General features: G+C 36.0%; 1 protein-coding gene across 1 annotated transcript in view; it reads left to right on the forward strand.

The window, feature by feature from the left end:
• BMT2 (base methyltransferase of 25S rRNA 2 homolog) overlaps positions 1–24,371 on the forward strand; it is an 876,684-nt gene that overhangs the window by 465,293 nt on the left and 387,020 nt on the right. The gene's annotated exons all lie outside the window — the stretch shown is intronic.

Below are 24,371 nucleotides of genomic sequence, written 5' to 3' on the forward strand. Positions count from 1 at the left end.
TCTACCTACCACTTACTAGCTAGTGATGATGGGTAAGTTATGTCACACTGCTATACCTCTGTTTCCGCATATGTAATACGGTTATTGCGAGGATTAAATGGGATCTTACATATGAGATATCAGAACAGTGCCTGGCACATGGTTAAGCACTCAATAAATACTAGCTACTATTGTCCCCCTTTAACGTGTCAGTGATATGATAACCTAGTAGAAGAGTCACCTTGCACCACCAAGATGTATGCATAAATGCTTAACTTCAAAAGATCTCTAGGTAGTGGAGTGTCAGGCAGTGATGATTGTGAGCTAAGGAATTTGGAGAGTTACCTGTTGGAAATCAAAGAGATGCCGCAACTTTCATTATCCTGGATTACCAGGGATTGCCAGATTTGAAAGGGTCCCGAGCAAATTTTTGCCTAGTCACTTTTCAAAAACTGTTCCTAAATGCTCACATGGCCCCAGATAGCTCCCAGGGTCTCTCTTTTCCTTGTCTAAATACGGATATTTTGCTCCTTCTAGATCTTTATGCCCTCAGGATTTAGGCTGTTTATAATTAGTAAATTGAATTCCCTCCTGTCTTTTCCCTGATTTTAAAGAAAATACCACTAGGAGTCTATTGTTAATACTAATATAGAATATTTATATTATATTAGAATACATACTAGTGTATATTCTAATATGCATTTTGTTTGATAATATCCTAAAACTTTTATAAAAAAATTTTTTACAACAATATTGCCATGTGAGATTGAAATTGGGCAGTAGCTTTCTTTTTTGCATGATCACAGTCAAGCATAAGTAGCAATATGATGATGGTTTTTCAAAACAGGCCAGAAGGTTTTCTTATTCTTTGATGCTTCCAAAAGGTTTAAATAATATCAGAGTAATTTTTCATTAAAGATTTAAAATTGATCATTCATAAAATTATCTCAGTCCAGAGTTTCTGAGGTACCATTTTGGACAACTTTCTCAACTGTTCATATTTATTAATGTATTTGTCATTTTTCTATCTTTTCTTGAACCAATCTTGCTATTTTTATTTTTTCATTTCTTTGTATATTTCACTAATATATTGAAAATTATTATACTATTGAAAAATTAATCTTATATACCTAATTTCCTCTTTATCTATGGTTACTTTGTTTTTACGTATTGCTATGTTTGTCTAATTATGGGACTTTTTTTATTCTACTGTTGTTTAATCTAGCTAATTGCTTATTTGTTATTTTAAGTTTTTTAGACCAAATCTGTAACGAGTTTCTTAATTTTACTTTTTATCAATCTACCTTATTTGCTTAACAACCCTCCTTCATAAATTTCATTTTAAACATTTTATTTTAAATTGACAAATACAATTTTGTGCATTATCATGTACAACATAATGTTTTGAAATATATATACATTATGAAATAGCTTAATTGAGCTATTCTTCATCTAACGTCTGCATTACCTCATATAGTTATTTTTGTGGTGAGAATATTTAAAATCTACTTGTAACAATTTTCTAGAATATATTGTTTTTAACTATATATCGCACCATGTTGTGCAGTAGGTCTTTTGAACTTTTCCCCTTCTCTAACTAAAATTTTGTATCTTTTGACCAACATTTCCCCCATTCTTCTTCTTTCTATCAGTCAACCCCTGGCAACCACCATTCTATTTTCTACTTATATGAGATCAACTTTATTAGATTCCACATATAAGTAAGATCATGCAGAATTTGTCTTTCTCTGTGTGACTTATTTCACTTAACATAGTGTCCTCCAGGTTCATTTACGTTGCTGTCAATGACAGGATTTCTTTCTTTGTAAGCAGAATAGTATTCCAATGTATATCTATACATGTTCTTTATCCAGTCATTCGCTGATGGATGCTTAGGTTGATTCTATATCTTGGCTCTTCTCAATAATGCTGCAATGAATATGAAATTGCAGATGATTTTCAACACATTTATTTCATTTCCTTTTGATATATACCCAAAAAGTGGGGTTGCTGGCTCATATGGTATCCCCATTATTACTTTTTCGAGGAAACTCTATACTCCTTTCCATGCTGGCTGTACCAATTTACATCCCCATAAACTGTGTGCAAGAGTTCTGTTTTCTCCACATCTTGGCAAACATTTATTATCTTTCGTCTTTTTGATAATAGTCATTCTAACAGGCATGAGATGGTATCTCATTGTTTTAATTTGGATTTCACTGAAAAGTCAATTCTCTTTTAACTTAATACTTTCTCCTACTCTCCTTAGTTTTAATTCATTGACTTCTGCATTTATCTTCGACTCTTTACTTCTGCTTTCTTAGATTTATTTGGTTCTTTTTATGACTTCTCAAAGGAGTGCTTCATTTATTGTTTTTATTTTCTTTTTTATATATTGAAAGTACCTAAAGTTATAAATATGTCCTCTGAGTATATCTTTCCTAAAATCCCATAAGTTTTGATAAATAATGCTCTCATATTCATCTACTGCATACAAGATGACATCTAAAACAATGTAATTCATAGGTTGAAAATAAAAGGGTAGACAAAGGACAACTAGAAATATACAAATAAAAAGAGAATAGATAAATATCAATGTTGATCAAAAGTGAATACAATATGTGGATCATTAAACAAAACAGAATGTTGCTTTGTATGTGTGTATGTGTGTTTGTGTGTGTCTGCGCACATGCATGAATGATTCCTTCTTCAGGTAAGCTTCTTAGAGAAAACACTTGGGTGAAATGTTTTGGGATCTCTGCATATTTAAGTTTATTTTTAAGGTACTTTTACACAAAAATGAAAATATGGTAAGTCAAATCCACACTGAGATAATAGTACTGACATGCCAGAATGATTCAAATGAAAATAACAAACATTACCAAGGATTAGGGAGAGCATGGAGCAACTAGACTCTCTTATATTACATATGGAAATATAACCCTTTACCAATATTTATTAATACTGACCTTGCAATTCCTCTTCTAGATATGTATCTAACAGAAAAGCATGTGTCCTAAAGGTGATAGTAGAACTATTTGTAATAGCCCAGAACTGGAAACAACCCAAATGTAGTAAATGGATAAATAAATTATATTTGTATGTATATTTTCAATTATCTATGGTTGCATAAAAACTACTGTAAAATTTGATGCTTAAAAAGCCAATCTATTTTCTAAAATTCTGTGAGTTGGTTAGGACTTTCTTCTACTGCTCTTGTCTGAATTCATTCATGTAGCGACCGTCATCTGATGTCTTCCCTGAATCTGCAGGCTGAAGATGGCCTTTGGAACATGGTACCAGCTGTCAGCAGAGAACCTCCATTCTTCTTTCTGCAGAGACTTTCATATTGAGTAGATTAGGCTGGGATTTTTCACAGCATTATGGTCAAATGGTCTAAGAGAACAAGAGACAAAATTGCAAGGGATTTTAGTGCTGAGCTGTAGAACTTCCATAGTATCATTTCTGTCACAATCAATGTCAAAGAAATCATAAAGCCAGCTTAGATTCAAGATGATGAAGAAATAGACTCCATCTTTTGATAGCAGGAGAAGCAACATCACATTGCAAAGGGGTGTGTACACAAAAGGGCATGATATATTGGGAGGCATTATTATAGCAATCTACCACAACCAATGTATAGCAATGACAGTGAATGAATTAGTGCTACATGCAACAACAGGGATGAACCTCACAATGTTGAGTAGAAGAAGCAAGTCACAAAAGAATAAACATTGCATGTCCCATTTATATAAAATCCAAAAATGGGCCAAACTAATACATGGTGTTAGAAGTCAAGAGAGAGTATAAGAAGCACTTCTGTGGTCCCATTAATGTTTTATTTCTAGACACATGCAGTGGTTACATGGGAATTTTCACTGTGTGGTAGTTTGTTGATCTTTTTGTTATTTTGAGTTATGCAATTTTCTATATGTATATTTCAGAAAAATTTTTAAAAGGAAACAAAAACAAAAGAATTTAGAAATCATACCAGTAAATTCTCATTAATTTAATATTCACCTGGGTACTATCCAATGCCTTTCCTAGAAAATGTGCTGATGGTTACTGTATTAGACCACTTTTTACATTGCTATAAAGAAATGCCTGAGACTGGGTAAAATTTAAGAAGAAAAAAAAGTTTAGTTGGCTCATGGTTTTGCAGGCTGTGCATGAAGCATAGCGCTGGCATCTGACTCTGGTTAGGCCTCAGCAAGTTTACAAACATGGCAGAACGTAAAGGGGGAGTAGTAAGTATATCACATGGCAAGAGAGGAATCAAGATAAAGTGAAGGAGTTGGTCCCAGACTCTCTTAAACAACCAGATCTCCTGTGAACTACCAGAGTGAGAACTCATTTATCACTAAAGGGATGATGCCAAGCCATGCGTGAGGAATCTGCCCCCATTAGCTAATCACCTCCCATCAGGCCCCATCTTCAACATTGGGAATCACATTTCAACATGAGATTTAGAGGGGACAAACACTGCAACCATAAAATTCTGCCCCTGGCCCCCTAACTCTCATGGCCTTCTCACATTTCAAAATACAGTCATGCCTTCATAATAGTCTTACCTCATTCCAGCCTTAACTCGAAGATCCTAAACTCCAAATTCTCATCTGGAGATGAGTTCCTTCCACCTATGAGCTTGTGAGATAAAAATCAAGTTATTTATTTTCATGATACAGTGGTGCTACAGGCATTGGGTAAACATTACTGTTCCAAAACATCAGCCAAAAGAAAGGGGCAATAGGCCCCATGCAAGTCTGAAACCCAACAGGGAAGTCATTAAATATTAAAGCTCCAAAATAGTCTTTTTTGACTCCATGTCCTGCATCCACAACACATTGGTGCGAGGGGTGGGCTCCCAAGGCCTTGAGTAGCTCCATCCCTGTGGCTTTGCAGAGTGCAGCCCCATGGCTACTCTGATGGAGTACATCTTAAGCGCCTACATCTCTCCCAGATTCAAAATGCAAGCTGCTTGTGGGTCTATCATTATGAGATCTGGAGGACAGCAGCCTCCTTCCCACAGCTCCACCAGGCAGTTCCCTGGTAGAAACTCTGTGTGGGAGCTCCAACACCACATTTTCCTTTGGCATTGGCTTAGTAAAGTATCTCTGTGGGGACTCTGCCCCTGTGGCAGGCCTCTGCCTGGGCACTGAGGCTTTCCACTACATACTCTGATATGTAGGTGGAGGTTGCCAAACCTCCTTCACTCTTGCATTCTGGGTGCCTACAGGTTTAACACAATGTGGAAGCCGCCAAGGCTTGTGTCTTGCAGAGCAGTGACCTAAGCTGTATCTAGGCCCCTTTGAACCAAGGCTGGAAACAGAGTGACTAGAATGTGGAGAGCTGTGTTCTAAAGCTGAGCAGGGCAGTAGTGCCCCAGTCTTGGCCCAAAAAACTTTTCTTTCCTTCTAGGCCTCCGGGCCTGTTAGAGGAGGGGTTGTCTCCAAAATCTCTGAAATACCTTTGGGGTTTTTTCCCCATTCTCTTGGATATTAACACTTGGCTCCCTTTTAGTCATGATAATGATAATAGCCCTAGCAAGTTCTCCACAGCCTACTTGGATTACTCCCTGCCACATGGCTAGGCTGCCACATGGCTAGGTTGCAAATTTTTCAAACTTAATGGCTAGGTTGCAAATTTTTCAAACTTATATGCTCTGTGCTCTGTTTTCCTTCTAAATATAAGTTCCAGTTTTTAAGTCATTTATTTGCTACAGCATCTGATTGCAGACTGTTAGAAGGAGCCACGCCACATCTTGAACACTTTGTGGCTTAAAAATCTCTTCCGCAAGATGCCCTGAGTCGTCAATCTTAAATTCAAATTTCCACAGATCCCTAGAGCACGGATGTAATGCAGCCAAGGTTTTTTTGCTAGAGCATAACATGGGTGACTTTTACTCCAGTTTCCAATAAAGTCCTCGTTTCCATCTGAGACCTCATCAGCCTGCCTTTTACTGTCCATATTTATTGAAGTAGCCTCCTGTGCCCTGTCCCCACCCCAGTATCGCCCCTGCCCCCATTACTGTACACATTTCTCTCAGTATTTTGGTCACAACCATTTAACTAGTCTCTAAAAAGTTCCACATTTTCCCTCATCTTCCTTTCTTCTTCTGAGCCCTCCAAACACTTCCAACTTTTACCCATTATCCAGTTCCAAAGCTGTTTTCACATATTCAGGTATCTTTATAGCAACATCCCACTACAATTTTCTTTGTTAGGTTATTTTTGCATTACTATAAAGTAATACCTGAGACTGGGTAACTTTTAAAGAAAAGAGGTTTAATTAGCTGATGGTTCTTCAGGCTATACAAACATGGCTCCAGCATCAGCTTCTGGTGAGGATGTCAGGAAGCTTACAATCATGGCAGAAGGTGAAGAGAGAGAAGGCAATGTCACCTGATGAGAGAGGGAGCAAGAGAGAATGGGGGAGATGCCATGCTCTTTAAACTACCAGATCTTGCATGAACTGGCAGAGTGAGAACTCACTCATCACCAAGGGGATAGTGCTGCTGCCATTCATGAGTGATCTATCCCATAATCTAAATATTATACCTCCCACCAGGCACCACCTGAAACATCGGGAATTACATTTCAACATGAGATTTGTAGGAGACAAACATCCAACCTATATTAGTTATTCATTCCCCTGCTGAAGGAATGAGAAAGATCCAAAAGCTCTGGACGCCAGTACTGGGGAACTTTGTCTCTATTCTTTTTCTTGTTTTGTTTAAACTCTTATATCAGGATCAGTTAATAGTCACCACTGTCTTCTGATGAGGTAATTATTTTCCTCTGTTCAGACCCCCTTGCTTACCACTGCTAGTGCTGACCAAAGTAGTCATTCCTAGATTATTTCTTGTATTTTCCTATTTTATCTATGGCAAAGTTGGAGCTTTCCAACCTCAGCCTTCAGTCCTGCTTATCTAAGGAACTGGGAAACTTTTTTATTTTTTACATTTTCCCTGGCAAGTCCAGTTTTTTACATACTTCTAATTAGGAAATATTAATGGAATTTTCCAGAGATTCCTCCACCTAACTGCCTGCAATACTTGGTCACTCTTCCCAGAAATGCAAATTCCTACTTCCTCTCCCTTCCACCAATTGGATTAAATTGTTTTTATGTATAGGTGATATTGTGATTAATAATATGGACTGTGGAAATTAAATGTCTGGGAATGTAATCTGACCTCAACCTTGCATGGGTTTACTTCCCTCTTTGGGATCAATTTCCACATATGTAAAATCGAGATAACAGTAGGTCCTACCTCTTGAGTTGTAGTGAAATTTATATAAATTAATTCATGTAAATTAAAAGTATGCGTAGTACATCAAGTACTTATAGGTGTTTGCCCTTATTATTAAGACATAGCTATTAATGTTTAGAGTAGAATGTTGACACATTTTGATAATTTTCACACTGATGACTTTAGTATTTGATATTTTACTTCTCTTTTAATCATTTCTGATCATTTTGTAAATCCAGATCCCACATTTTGGGGAGGGGAGGATATCTGTTGCCATTTATTCTTAAAATAAAACAACGAATTTTAGGAAAAAAGTTTTATTGTCAAACTAACATTATGAAGTAAAATGGGGATGACAGGAAAAGAGAATAGGAGGATATGATGCATGTCAAATTGTCCCTGTTTGCAGATGACATGATTGTGTATTTAGAAAACCCCATCGTCTCAGCCCAAAATCTCCTTAAGCTGATAAACAACGTCAACAAAGTCTCAGGATACAAAATCATTGTGCAAAAATCACAAGCATTCCTATACACCAATAACAGACAAACAGAGAGCCAAATCATGAGTGAACTCCCATTTACTATTGCTTCAAAGAGAATAAAATACCTAGGAATCCAACTTACAAGGGATGTGAAGGACCTCTTTAAGAAGAACCACAAACCATTGCTCAACAAAATAAAAGAGGACACAAACAAATGGAAGAACATTCCATGCTCATGGATAGGAAGAATCAATATCGTGAAAATGGCCATACTGCCCAAGGTAATTTATAGATTCAATGCCATCCCCATCAAGCTACCAATGACTTTCTTCATAGAATGATTCATGTCAAGATGTATTTGTGTTTTTTTCCCATTCACTCTGCCTGAGATTTAATCTACATTTCAAAGTCAAAGCTTCTCCCTAGGTAACTCTTTGCTCCCAGTCCTTCCAGGTGCCGTTCTGCTAGTCCTTTTGTAGACTAAGGGCAGGAGTAGAGAAAGTACACACAAGGTCATCCATTAAGAGTCAGTCCTAAAATTGTCCTTCTCTTCTTCATCCTTTCTACTCTTCTCCATCCTCAGATACTACATGTATCTCCAACTGCTTATGTCTCCATTTTCTGAAACGGGGGTATGGGAGGAATACTTATCAAGGAAAGACATCATTAAATATGAGTTTTAAAAAAAATAAGCTGACCCCATATTCCTCGGGTTCTTCTAGACTTCTGATTCTTCTCTTCCTCTCCACCACTATTCTAACTCCTTAAAGCACTCTAGATATAGTGTAAATAATTGAAACTCTCTAATGATAAGAATTCAGCCTTAAGGGTTTGGTTGTTTGATGTTTTTTAAAAGCATTGGATGGGATTCATTAAACTGTGATTCAAAAATGTATTCTGGTATATGAGACATTTTGTAACATGCTCAGAATAAGGAGCTGCATCACACAGTTCTGATGAGTCTTACAGTTAACCTGTTCCATGATTCTGATTAAATACAATCATATATTATAATTCATCAGGCATTATGGAAAGGTTAATTACATAGACTATGTAATCAGTATATATCTGCATGTTTATCAATTCAGATGTTATCTGTTGTGTGTGATAAGAAAAAAAAAAGATTCGTTGATGGAAGTATGGGCTAAATTTATTACTTTGGCCATCTATCATCTTGTTAAACCCTGCTTCTCTCCTAAGAAAATAATCTAAACTTACCCCAGCTTCATAGATTATATAGTCATACCCTCTGTTGGGCTTTTTGAGAATTGTCCCATTTGGGGGAAAACAAATGCGATAGAACAGTGGTTATTAAATTTAGATGCAAATTAGAATCACTTGAGAAGCTTTTCTTAAAATCCTATTACTCATGCCACACTCCACACCAGTTAAATCAAAATTCCTGGAACTGGGACCAAAGCATAAAGAATTTTTAAAGTCCCCAGGTGATTCAGAAGTGCAGCCATAGTTGAGAACCACTGAGTCTGAGCCTGTTACTCCACTACTGTCCTTTGCAATTTTCAGACAGATTATTGATATTGATCAGATACTAGTCAATTAACCACTCAACTGACCAAAAGGATAAGTTACTTCACGTTATGTAAACATATTTTTACGTTATTAAAAAAGACTTCATGAAGTATTTGTTCAAGAAGTGTTTACTCAAGTTGGCTCTGAGTAATTTAAAGTAATTAAATATATGTGTTTACATATACACACACAAAATTAAGTCAAATACCTAGGTATTTTTTGGTAGTTCAATTCATTACTGTAAACATGATAAGAAACCATAACTTGTTAAGATGGCTTCCAGGAAAATAGAATTCTTGAGTGTTTCCATCGAACTTTACCATATAGATCCAATTATTTTTATGCATTTTTAATAAATCTTTTAAAAGGAAATATGCCTTGGGTAAAAGATTTTGAAATGAAAAGAATATACAGCATTAGCACTAAAATACACACAGTAAAACCTCTTTTATAAAATTGTCCTTAAAGGACAGAATCAGCATCTACAAGACAGTTGTCCATTTGAATAGGGACTTAAGGTTCGGGATATTTTAAAAACCCTTGTAACAACTTGCAAAATTATGTGAAGTGTGTGCATGTATGGGGCTACCCACTGATGTGCATTTTTCTGGAGACAGGAATCATGGCTTTGATGAGATGCTTACGTGCAGTGAGGGGAATCCGCTCAGTGAGGGTGGGGTGTTGCTCTATAATTGATCACAGTTATTAAGCAATAGAGGTGGCAGTTGATATGCACCACATCTCCATCTTTATGGAGACAGCTGAGCATAATGCACTGATTCTAGGCTCAGACAACGTGGACTTAAGTGCTTGCTCTGAAACTTACTTGCTGAGTAAATGCAGCTTTTCAAGTTTCAGGTTTCTGGTCTATAAAATGGTGGTAATATCCATCCCACTTACCTCATAGTATTGTTATAGAGTTTAAAATCAAACAACTATTTGTGAATGCTAAGCTTCTATTCAAAGACAAGAAAAAGATTAGCAAAATGTGCAAGTCCTGTGTTGAGGAGACTGAGAGCTTCCAGGCTAGCACCCATGAAATCTTATTTAAGCCCAAAGAAGAGAGATAGATGTTCAATCAGTTGCTGAAAAAGTGGTTTGCACATGATGAAAGTAAATCTTTGAGAATACTATTGGCATATATTTGGGACCTGCTTGACAAGGTGTGTCATATAGATGTGTGTGCATTTTGGAGTATCCTGCTCTCTTGAATAGAATAACTTTAGTCCAGAGAAATCTTGTACAGTGGTGATTAGCAGAAGCAATAGCAGACAACTCAAGAACCAGAGAGAGTGTAACACACCTTTGTAAATCTTCTTGGTGACATCTACAAAAGAAACATGGGCCAAAAGAAGAAGAAACATGGTGACTCTATGCAGTGACTGAGAGGATTGATTCAGGAAATCTCATGAGATTATCTCTGGGGATTTGCAGAAACAGTTGAGGGCATTTTAAATGTGTCTGTGGAGTGGTAATAGTTTGCACTCTTTCACCAGGAAATGAGGGGGAGCAAGAAACTCTTGCTATATCTGGTATTATCACTGAAGAAACAACAATTATAATGTACTTTGTTCCATTTTTCTTTGACTTCATATCATTGGTGCATACATATTTTTTTCCTAAATAAATCGGTTGTTTATATACTTCTGCTGTTTATAGCCTAACCAAATAATTATGCATCTTTATACACAATGAAGTTTATTACCTTGTGCAGATTATGCATGTTATATCTGCCTATCTCCTTCTTAAAAGAATATTTCTAAAATGTATCTCTTTCATTCCTCTCATACACATACACACACACACGCACACACACAATTGAGTAAAGCACTAAGAGGCTTGGTGATTGATTTTATATTCCCTAGATTAGAGGAGGATTTGTTAATAGCTGTATTTTTAAACAGTATCTCTTTCTAACATTGCAAAAATGTCAAAGTTAAATGAGGTTTAATCTTTTTTTTAAATTGATTTTTTGCTTTTCTCTCAGGAAGAGATTTTTTACATAATTATTGTCTTTCTTATAAATACTCTTGTTTTTTCTCCTTAGTGTTTGGTAACAAAGAGGTTAAATGTTTGTAGGTGCTTTTACAAGATTATTATCAAAAATGCTGTAGTACCCATGTGCATAGCAATCAAAAATGGTTCAAGAGCAAATGAATATGACTTGGAAATCTTAGTATTATTTTTGATCCCATTTTCTCCTTCCACCTCTGATTCATCAAGCATTGAAGATCTTCTGTCTTGACCTCTAATCTGCCTCATCTCTATGTCCACACTGAAACACCGTCAGTTTTCCAAACAAACCACACTGCTGTGCCTTGGGCTAATATTGCATCCTCTATGATAGACTTCCTCCCTTTGCCTGGTGAACACCATACCATTATTCAAAACTAAGTTTAACCATATGTCTTTTGTGGAGGTTTCCTGAATTACCAATTGCACTCCCAGGTCAGATTAATCACTCCTTCATCTGTACTTCTTTGTGACTGCCTAATTAGCAGGTGTCTCAGGGACAGGCAAAGCCATGGGAATTCCATAAGATGTCCTTGTAATCAGACTGAAATATATTAACCTTCAGAACCAACCAATAATTTGGCACTCCTTCAAACTGATGTTATTTAAATATTTACTTTAAAAGAACAAAAATAAACCAATTTTCTGTTAATAAAAATTGAATATACCTTTCTTGAACCTCAAAATCAGAATATATATGCACATCAAAATTTTACTCTACTTCAATTGTTTTTATTTAACCTTCTCATCATTTATAATATTAGGCACTATACTAAGAATAGAGATTACATCTAGATAAGATAAAATGCCTTGTCCATGTTTTGTTTTTTGTTTTTTGTTCTAGCTTCTGTTCTGTTTTGTCAGCATACTTTCTGATTAGCCCATTTTTTTCAAAGTTGCATATTCAATTAATAACACCAAAGAATATAAATAATTTTTTATCAATAGAATAAATAAGAGGTTTTGATTTTACATACATAAAAAAGTTATATATGCCATTATTTTCAGGATTCTTGCTGAAAATACATTTAGATATTCACAATAAGACATAACATACTTCACATACTGTTAAGTGTTTAGATTTTTATTTAAAAGTTTTCAGTACTGTTAAATCGAAGTGCTAAAAATATGTAAATTAGCAAGTTATTCTGAGATAGTTACATCTTAAACATTGCCTTAGAGAAATTCAACTTTTTCTAATTGAATTGAACCTGATATGTTGAAAGTCAATCTAAAAAAAATTCTAATAGTAATCAGGAAGTTCATTCTATTCTGCGAACTTTTCCATTTCACACTCCCTGGATGACCTTCACCCATTCCATCTCCAATACAAGTCTGAACTTAGACAACCTTGTGACAAGGTGATTAAGCCCTAGTGGCTTTCTGGGTTGGGGAGGAAGAGGCTTCAGCAAACTTCTGTATCTTTCTGTTCCTGCTCCCATGACTCAATCATTCAATAATCAGGTGCTTAACCAATCAGTATAATTCTTAAACTGGCACTTTCAAACTTGCTACCATTGCTTTATTTTTCCCAGTTTAAACAAAAATACATATAATGTTTATTAGTATTACCTATTTATTATCCAGAGTCCTTCAAAATACAGCAGTCTCTCTCCATCTATTGATGAGTTCATCATCATCTTGATAGTTGCAATGTTAGAAGTCCTTAGTGGCAAGGGCAGCCTCACATTTGGCACAGATCCTGAAAACACCAGAAGAACCGATGCAATGGAAAATTACCTAAAAATTCAAAAGTACAAATCATGGAATTTTCAAATGGGCCTAATGCTTATCTAGTGCAATTCTGTGGGATATTTTGAGGGTATGAAGTGGACAGCATCTGTGTCATCATTAGACTTTGACAGAGAGGAGGAGGGAGTGGTTGGAATGTACAGTTTTGAAAAAGCAGGTTCTAAAATTATACAGTATTTTGGTTTTAGACACATAGTATTTTTTAAATGTCAAAATAATGTTGAAGAGGATGTACAATGTATATGTTTATCATTAGAGGTTTTTTTAAATTGGTGGTTTTAAAGTTCAGTAATTTGGGGGAGCTTGTTTAGCTTCAATCAATATTATAGATTAGGAGACCAGGGCTCTGTAAGATTACAGCTTTCTCTCCTGAGTGATCTCAGAGATGCTAAGGACTGAGCACCTGGGCTCCAGGAATTACTGAGGAATGAATTACTATGAGGAATGAATCTGCATTTTTCATCTTTCAACAGTCCTCTTCAGTAGTTAAGACAATATGATTTAACACATAGTACATTGTGGCCCCCAGAGCAAGTAGATGGTAGTATATTGTGGCCCCAAAGCAAGTAGGCTATTGATATATAGTCAGAAAATGAATAGCAGAACCAAGGATAGAACTCAGATTTACAGATTTAATCAATCATTGGTCAATACATCTAAAGCATAACTTTCCAATATAATATTGACAAACATAGTTTATGCTAGATGTTAACGATGATTCTTTGAGGTAAAAATGATTTATTATTTCTCATTTTGAAGATAAAATGTAATACCAGAGCCTTCAGAAATAATACCACACATCTACAGCCATCTGGTCTTTGACAAACCTGAGAAAAACAAGAAATGGGGAAAGGAGTCCCTATTTAATAAATGGTGCTGGGAAAATTGGCTAGCCATAAGTAGAAAGCTGAAAATGGATCCCTTCCTTACTCCTTATACGAAAATTAATTCAAGATGGATTGGAGACTTAAATGTTAGACCTAATACCATAAAAACCCTAGAGGAAAACCTAGGTAATACCATTCAGGACATAGGCATGGGCAAGGACTTCATGTCTAAAACACCAAAAGCAATGGCAACAAAAGCCAAAATTGACAAAGGGGATCTAATCAAACTAAAAAGCTTCTGCACAGCAAAAGAAACTACCATCAGAGGGAACAGGCAACCTACAGAATGCGAGAAAATTTTTGCAATCGACTCATCTGACAAAGGGCTAATATCCAGAACCTATAAAGAACTCAATCAAATTTACAAGAAAAAAACAAACAACCCCATCAAAAAGTGGGCAAAGGATATGAACAGACATTTCTCAAAAGAAGACATTCATACAGCCAACAGACACATGAAACATGCTCATCATTACTCACCATCAGAGAAATGCAAATCAAAACCACAATGAGATACCATCTCACACCAGTTAGAATGGCGATCATTAAAAAATCAGGAAACAACAGATGATGGAGAGGATGTGGAGAAATAGGAACAATTTTACACGGTTGGTGGGACTGTAAACTAGTTCTACCATTGTGGAAGACAGTGTGGCAATTCCTCAAGGATCTAGAACTAGAAATACCATTTGACCCAGTCATCCCATTACTGGGGATATACCCAAAGGATTATGAATCATGCTGCTATAAAGACACATGCACACGTGTGTTTATTGCACGCTATTCACAATAGCAAAGACTTGGAATCAACCCAAATGTCCATCAGTGACAGACTGGATTAAGAAAATGTGGCACATATACACCATGGAATACTATGCAACCATAAAAAAAGGTGAGTTCGTGTCCTTTGTAGGGACATGGATGCAGCTGGAAACCATCATTCTCAGCAAACTATCGCAAGAACAGAAAACCAAGTACCGCATGTTCTCACTCATAGGTGGGAATTGAACAATGAGATCACTTGGACACAGGAAGGGGAGCATCACACACCGGGTCCTATTGTGGGGAGGGGGTAGGGGGGAAGGATAGCATTAGGAGATATACCTAATGTAAATGATGAGTTAATGGGTGCAGCACACCAACATGGCACAAGTATACATATGTAACAAACCTGCACGTTGTGCACATGTACACTACAACTTAAAGTATAATAAAAATAAATAAGTAAAATATAATCTCAATGGATTAATAAACAAAATGTAGCATATACGTAAATGTATATATGTATATGTATATATGTGTATGTATATATGTATATGTATATATGTGTGTATATATACATATATATGTTCAATGAAATATTATTCAGCCTTAAAAAAGAAAATCTTGTCACATGCTACAACATGGATGAATCTTCAGGACATTATGCTGAGTGAAACAAGCAAGTCACAAAAAGATAAATGCTGTATGATTCTTTTTATATAAGGTAACTAGAGTGGTCAAACTCATAAAAACAGAAAGTAGAATGGTGGTTACCAGACGGTGGGGAAAGGAGGAAAGAGGAGAGAGGAGTTATCTAATGGATATAGAGTTTCAGTTTTGCAAGATGAAAGAGTTCTGGAGATCCATTGCACAAAAATGTAAAAATGTAAAAACAGTAAAAATGTAAAAAAAAATACATATTTTATATAGTATCTATTTTATATATACACAGAGAGAGAGAGAGAGAGTCTCTCTGTTGCCCAGACTAGAATGCAGTGGTGTGATCTCCGCTCACTGCCCCCTCTGCCTGCTGAACTCAAGCAATTCTCCTGACTCAGCCTCCTGAGTAGCTAGGACTACGGCACGCGCCGCCACGCCCGGCTACTTTTTTGCATTTTTAGTAGAGACAGCGTGTTAGCCAGGATAGGACAGTCTTGATCTCCTGACCTCGTGAACCGCCTGCCTCGGTCTCCCAAAGTGCTGGGATTACAGGCGTGAGCCACCGCGCCTTGCCAAAAATGTGAATATATTTAACAATACTGAACGGTACACTGAGAAAATGGTTAAGTGAGTAAATTTTATGTTATGTGTTTTTTACTGCAATAAAAAAACGAAGAAGTAATCTCAATGATATATAAAACTGGTTAGTAACCGGCAGAGTCATGACTCCATTTCTGATTCAAAATTCCGCATTCTTTCCTCTGGACTCTCCTGCGCCAGCCATTTTTCCCGTCATCTCCGTGGGGCTGAATGGATCTCTTGTACAACTGCAAACCTGTTGCAGTCATGCTTCAGCACTCCTGTGGGGACAACCAGGGGTGAGTACAGGGTCCTTGAAAGACCGAGATTGAGGAAGAAGATCCCCCATCTTGTCATACTTGGAATCCAACATCCCAAGGGAAAGCATTAAAACTACCAGTCTTCAACACTGAAAACGAGTAATCAGTCTGGTGTGATCACAAAAGCCATCAGTCCACCAACTTGATCATTTTATTTTAAAATGGTAAATTCTTGTCATGGAGACATAAACACGGAAAGATAACACTTGCTAGGTACACAGCCATCTCTGGGAAGCAAAGCCTGAGGATAGGCTTGACTCATGTGGTGAGAAAAAAAAAAAAAAAATTCTAACAGCCCTGAACTCACACCAACACTTTATCTGTTGGCACATTTACAAGGGAAGTTGGAAACCAAATAAAAGATAATTGCCTTTTCTCCACAGGATGTGGCAACTTTCATCTTAATCCTTTATTTTCAGGCAGTGCCAAGGTTTCCCAAATGAGCTAAATGAGGAATGATTTTGAGTGAGTGATGACATTAAGGTGCAAGTTTGTGTTCCTCCCAGATTCTGGATTAATTGCTGTAATATAAACCCACAGCACGATGTGTTTTACACTATCATCCACTTATCTCAGGCCTGTCTGCGTTAACTTCCACTAATAGCCAAACTGTGCGCTGAATAAGTCACTGATTTGTACAAGATTAGTGCAGATTTGAAGAAAGCTTGTATCTGGTAGAGTTAAAGCTGAGACCATTGAGATTATTCCAATAAATGCTAAATGGATGCCGATCGTTTTCTCCATTAGATAGTGGGAGAAACTCATTGTTATCTGCCTAGAGTGCTTAGTAATCTCTCTTTTGTTACCAAGATTTGTCTTTGAGATTCACAGATTTTCTAAATAAGAGAGTAGGTCATGGTGTACCTTTTGTGAGGACACAAAGTACTGTTGCATGTTTTTCATTTTCTTTTAAAGAATCTCTACTTAGGATAATTTCCCCAAAAAACATTGCTTTAGTTCATGAAAATGGGCTAAAACGAAACCTGAGTAGCATGTATACGTTACATTCAAAATCAGCCTTCATCTCCAGCATTCGCCCCATATTTTTGGACCAAGCTAGTGGGATGAAATTCTTTTTTATTTTATTTTTAATTTCAGTAGACTCAGAGGCACAAGTGACTTGGTTACATGGATGAATTGTATCCTAATCACATCTGGGTTTTTGGTGCACCCATCACCCATATAGTGTACATGGTACCCAATAAACAACTTACAGAATGGGAGGCAATATTCACAAACTATACATTTGACAGAGGACTGATAGCAAGAATCTAGAAGGAACTCAAACAAATCATCAAGAAATTGTCTTTTTAAAAGTAAATCTCTTTCTTCGGGAAACTCAGTTCCTCAAATAAATCTAACAACACTAAGCCCACCTTGCCAGACCTCTGGATATGTGAAGTACAAATACAGGACTTTTTTCTGGAAACCTTCTACATAGGGATGCTTCAGCTAATTTTTGAAAGCATTAGGAGGTTGATGAGTTTTTAAGTCAGGAGAATCTGCTAAGAGAAATCATAACTGATTAGAAAACCAAAAGTCTGGAGGTAAGGAGGCAAGTTAGTACTTTATAGTAGTAGTTCAAGTAAATAAAAATAGAAGCCTGAATTAAAATAGTGACAGTGGGAATGGAGAAGAGAAGATGGATAAAAGGGGTTATGATAGAGAAAAAATTCACAGTCCTGGGCAAACTAGTGAATGAGAAGGCCAATAAGTAAAAGAAATCTCAGCAGCATCATCTTCCTACAGTGAAATTAAGATCTATTATTCACCTGCTTGAATACCTCTGATAGCTTCCCAATATACTTACAGTTTCAACTCTACAGTGATTTACATGGCTTCATAGAATCTGTCTCTGCTTTCTTCTTCAACTTCATTGCTATCCAAATTTTCAGTATAAAGCTCCAGAATTAATGGATTTCCTTTTGCATCTCAGAGTCTATGCACTTGCTAGTCCTGCCCGGAACTCCCTTCCCCAGACATTTGTATGACTATTAATTTTTTTCCTCTACTGAGAAGAACCCAGCTGGGTTCTTCTTCCACCTCCTTGATGAAATGTTTCCTGGCCCATACCAGCAGTCATCCCCGGACCCCCCACGGTCACTCTTTAAATCACCATATTTGTCCTCTTAGGAAGCACCTATCATTACCTGAAATTATTGTTTGGTTTTTTACATGACTTTTCCTTCTCTCTGCTGGAAGCGCGGGTCCCTCAGGGTAGGAATCCTCTTTATTACCAGTGCCCACCATGTAATAGGCTCTCAAATAATCACTTATTGATCAACTGATGTCTCTGTGTGTGATATTTATAGATTTTTTAGTTGTTGCAGGGAAAATATACTATATGCTAAAAAGTTATGGTTTGAGATTAAAACTATTAGACTCAGATACCTTGTTACATCCAAGTGTGATTCATGTATTGAGGTAGTCTAATAGTGGAATCATTACATAGTGAACCCCACAAGAGCTGTAAATACTTTTGATAAGGGTGCATTTGATTGAGGTTAAGTATTCATTAGAAATAAAGTTCCAATGTTCAGCACCTAAAGAGAAATAGGTTGTGTCTCAATTTTATCCCAAGACTTTGGAAATTAGAAGTCATATTTTAGAGTCATCTTATGGGAAGAAGGGAGCGGCATGCTCATTCCATTGATGCTGCAAGCTCTTATAGTATTTCATTGTATTGTTAGGAAATGATATTTTTTTTCTAATGGAAATAGTAAGTATGTTTCAGATGAGACAAGAAAAATAGAAATGGCAATTACTAATAAAATATGAAATTATGAAAATTTATGCAAGGAGCTTTAATAAATGTAACACAAAATGCAAGAGTCTTTATGAAATGTATACTTCAAAAGACCGTATATATGTGTGAACGTTGTCTCAAGAAAACCAGTTGTAGTGTATTTTGTCTATGTCTTAGTAGGAAGTATATTAATTGTATGCTGTATGCTATTCAAAAGACTGGTGAATGTATACCTTCTAATGAAGTTAAATATAGCAAAGAGGAAAAAATAAGCTATCAAAGTGCAAACATAGATAATCGTGAAATTATTTAATAACAAAAGAAAGAAAAACCTTGAATCATATTTAAAGAAGGTAAAATGTCCCCACTTATAAAAATAGCATTTTTATGTTTTCCTGTGTCATTATCTAGTACATTTCATCTTTTTGTCATAAAAGATTTTAGCTAATGGTTTTAATCATCTGCTCAATATTATGGTTTTGTGTTTGAGGCTTATTCTGCCTTGGAAGGGGAATAAAAGCATTTGCTACTCTATAATATAAATGCAAGATAATATAGACTAAATCTGTTGGGTCAAGCAGCAATATTCATTAATAACTACATTATGTTCCCAACACAGGGACCTGTGCAGCATATTTACTAAACCTTTTGCCCCTTCCTGACTATTTTTATTATTTTTACTACTCAGACTGTAAAGTATTAATTGGCCTCATAAATAAGACATTCACATGTTTGAAAGCAAAAGAATCTCAAAACTATATATATATATATATGTTCTCAAAACTATATATATATGGATAAATATGTTGCTAATGCAACAGCCATATATATAATATATTTCCCATCAATATTATATGTGATTTTGGGCTAACGGTTGCACAAAATCTAGCTCTATTCAACTCCTAATGTTTCTCATTATAGGAAGACTTGCATGTCAATAGAAAAGTTATTTTTTTCCTATTGAATGCATACACACTGGCTAGTGATAAACTATTTAAGTTAAAATATTTCTTTTCTCTGGGTATATTGATCAGTTGAAAGAAAACAGTGTACAGTTATCACAACTTTCAGACGTTATCAGCATAAACTTAATTACATAAAATAATTCTAAATTTGGGTTAGCACTATCAAATCGTATTTTATCCAATCTGGGTGATCATATTTATGGAAAGGGTAAAATTTGTATTTCTTTTGATGAAAGTGTGGTGGTTTTAGATGTTTGTTGTGATACTTAGAAATCATGATAGATGTTGCCGAGGCTTATAGGTTACAGGTTCATCACAGAGGAAGAAAAAATTCACCATTATTAAACCCAATCTTCATTCCTCCAAGCAACAAAGAGTAAGTTATTATTACCTTGTTTTAAGTTGGCCCTTTTCTTTATACATTAAAGGAAACTATGTCTACTTTCTCTAGACTAGAGTCACCAAGGACTCATCTCAAAGGCTTCTGTCTACCTTTTCCTGGAGTTCCTATATGGTGCATTAGTTTCCTATTGCTGCTGCAACAAATTATTACAAATTTAATGGCTTAAAACAAGACAAATTTATTCTCTCGTTCTGAAAGTCTGACTTCTGAAAGTCAAAGTTTCAAGTAAAATTTATGGAGCTTAAGTCAAGGTGTCTACAGGGCTGGTTCATTCTGGAGGCTCTACGGAATAATCCATTTCTTACCTCTTCCACCTCTAGAAACCACATTCCTTAGCTGCATTCTTTAGCTCATGGCCACATTATTCTAATCTCTTGCTTCTGTTGTCACATCTACTACTCATTCTGATCTGCTGCTTCCCTGTTGTAAGGACCATTGTAATTAGAGTGAGTCCACCTGTATAATCCAGGATACCCTCCCCATCTCAAGATCCTTAACATAATCACACCTGCAAAGTCCCTTTTAAAAAATTATTGTGGCAAAAACACATAGCATTAAATGTATCACCTGAACCAATTTAAATGTACAGTTCAATGGTATTGATTATATTTACATTGTTGTGAAACAGATCTCCAGGACTTTTCCATCTTGCAAAACTGAAATGCTATACCCATTAAACTCCCTTTTCCCACCTTTTCCTTCCCTGTGGTAACCACCATTCTGCTTCTGTTTCTTTGAGTTTGACTACTTTAGATACCCCATATAAGTGGAATCACACAGTATATGTCTTTTTTTTTTTATTGGCTTACTCAGTTAGCACAATCCCCTCAAGGTTCATCCATGTTGTAACCTGTGACAGGATTTCCTTTCTTTTTAAGATTGAATAATACTGTATTTTATGTATGTATCACAGTTGTCTATCCATTCATTGATGGATATTTGGGTTGGCTATTGTGAATAGCACTGCTATAACCATGAGTATGCAAATATCTCCTTGAGATCCTACTTTCAATTCTTTTGGATCTATATCCAGAAGTGGAATTACTGAATCATACGGTAGTTCTAGTTTTAATTTTTCGAGGCACCTCCATACTGCTTTTCCAGCATTTGCATCATTTTACAATACCACCAACAATGCATAAGAGTTCCAATTTCTCCACATTTTTGCCAACACTTATTTTCCATTTTTTATAGTGGCTGTCCTAATGGGCGTGAAGCGGTATCTCATTGTTTTTGTTTGTATTTCTCTGATGATTAGTGGGATGTTGAGCATCTTTTCATATGATTGCTGACCGTTTGTGTATCATTTTTGGATAAGTGTCTATTCAAATCTTTTGCCCATTTTTTAAATAAGTTATTTGATTTTTTGTTGAGTTGCATTAATTTTTTCTATATTCTGGATATTAACCCTTCAAAGTCTCCTTTGTCATCTAACACAGCATTCACAGGTTGTAGGGACTGAAATTTAGATATCTTTAGGAGACCACTATTCAGCCTACCACATATGGACTGTCAAGGCCTTCATTCCTCATTATAACACTGGCTCTTATCATGGAAGGACTTTAGAAATCATTAGTTCAGCTTCTACCTATTTTGTCTAGTGATGCACCTTTATTTTAAATTTAATTAAACAATTGACCTTGTCTTCTACTTTGTTCAGTTTGCCTGAGTATCAAACCTGTGTCATTCATAGTATTTACTTTTTATATTATAAAGATGATATTTGCTCAACAGATCTAATTATTTTCCATTTTTATAGCTCGATGTAGATGCTCCTGATTTTTGCAAGAGACCTTAGTAGTTCAGCCAGTCCTGATAGAGTCTATTTTCGCAGGGAGTAGAAAGGATATTCAGGTTCTACAAAATTGTATGGTATGCAACATGATGTTTTTGTACATGTATACATTAAGAAATTATTAAATCTTGCTCACATATTAATTTTTTTGTGTTGAGAATATTTAAGATCTGTTCTTAGCATTTTTCAGGTATACAATATATGATTATTAACTGTAGTCACTATGCTGTCAGATAGATCCCCAGAATGTATATTTTCGTTACGTATTCATCCACTTGGAGCCTTAGGGGCCTACCTCCACCCTCGAGTGTAGGATAGGCAGGACATGGAATCAAAAAAGAAGATGATTCTCAAGCCTCAAGACTTAATATGATTTGCCTTACTGGGTTTTGGACTTACTTGGTATCTGTTACCCCTTTCTTCTTTCCTGTCCGGCCTTTTAAAATGGGAATGTCTATCATGTTCCTGTCCCATCATTGTATTTTAAAGTACATAACCTGTTTGACTTCACAGGTTCGCAACTTGAAAGCAATTTACCTCCGCATGAATTGTGTCTAGAGTCTCACCCATATCTGATTTAGATGATGTTTAGATGAGACTCTGGACTTTAGATTTTTTCAGCTGATACTGGAACACTTAAGACTTCAAAGGCTATCGGAATGGAATGAGTGTATTTTCTTTGTGAGAAGGACATGAATTTGGGGGGACCAGCAGTGGAATGCTATGGTTTGAATGTTTGTGTCCTCTCCAAAATTTCATATTGAAATTTAATCCCCAACACAATACTATTAAGAGGTGGCCCTTTAGGAGGTTATTAGAGAATGACACCTCTGGCTTCATGAATGGCATTAGTGCCTTATAAAAGGGCTGGAGGAAATGAGCTACACCCTTTCACCTATTGCCATGCCAAGGACACAACTAGAAGGCCCTCATCAGACTCTGAATGCCAGCTCCTTGATCTTGGAATTCCCAGCCTCTAGAACTGCGAGAAATAAATTTATATTATTTATAAATTACTCAGCCTATGGTATTTTGTTGTAACAGCACAAGTGTACTGAGACAAGCTTCTTCACCTATTTCAAAATCAGGTTATTTTTGTCCTTGTTATTGAATCCTTTGAGTTCCTTAGGTACTTTAGATATTAGTCCTTTATTTGATGTATGGCTTGCAAATATTTTCTCACATTCTGTAGGTTGTCTCTTCACTCTGTGTATTGTTTTCTTTGCTGTGCAGAAGCTTATGAGTTTGATATAATCACATTTGTCCATTTTTGTTTTTGTTCTCTGTGCTTTTGGGGTCATATCCAAAACATTATTGCCCAATTATTGTCAAAAAGCTTTTCCCTGTGTTTTTTCTAGCAGTCTTACATTTAAGTCTTTAACTTATTTTGAGTTGATTTTTGTGTTTGGTGTCAGATAGGGGTCTAATTTTATTCTTCTGCATATGGATATCCTGTTTTCCTGTCACCATTTATTGAAGAGGCCATCCTTTCACCATTGTGTGTTCTTGGCACCTTCAATTGACTGTAAATCCATAGATTTATGTCTTGGCTCTCTATTCTGTTCCATTGGTTTATATGTCTGTTTTTTATGCCAGGACTGTGCTGTTTTGCTATAGCTTTGTAGTATATTTTGAGATCAGATAGTGTAATGCCTCCAGCTTAGTTCCACCTCACAGGATTATAAAAAAGGGTTAAAAGAGCTAATGTTATTTTTATCTATTTTAACTACATTCCATTTTCATATCATTTTTGGATTTGAAATTTCACTGAGAGTCCAACATGGATTACTTAAAATTCTGCATATCATCAGCACAGTCCCAGTTACTTCAATGATTACTCTGTGCTAAATGCAGCTTTGGAAATACTGGGATTATGAGGTAATTAATCATGACTCAACAATATGAATGTTACTCACTACCTGCATTTCTTCCTCATTTACAAATTGATCATTTCAAAACCATTACAGAACTGGAAAAATGGTTCCTCTACAAGGAAAATATATTCCACCAAGAACTAAGTCTAGACAGAGACAATTTCTGATCAATCAGATATATGGATCTCACCAGGGGAACAACATTCCCTAAGGCTGCTGAAATGGGATGGGCTCATCACATCACTGAACAATCATGCTGCCTCTTCTTATTACAATGCATCCTGTGGCTGCAGGGAACCTTTAATGCTTTGGTTTACTGGGGCTGTGGCATTAATAGCATGAACAACAGGAAATAATAAGAGTTATCCATGTC

This window comes from Macaca thibetana, chromosome 3 (assembly GCF_024542745.1).
Source record: "Macaca thibetana thibetana isolate TM-01 chromosome 3, ASM2454274v1, whole genome shotgun sequence".
NCBI classification, from domain to species: Eukaryota; Metazoa; Chordata; class Mammalia; order Primates; family Cercopithecidae; genus Macaca; species Macaca thibetana.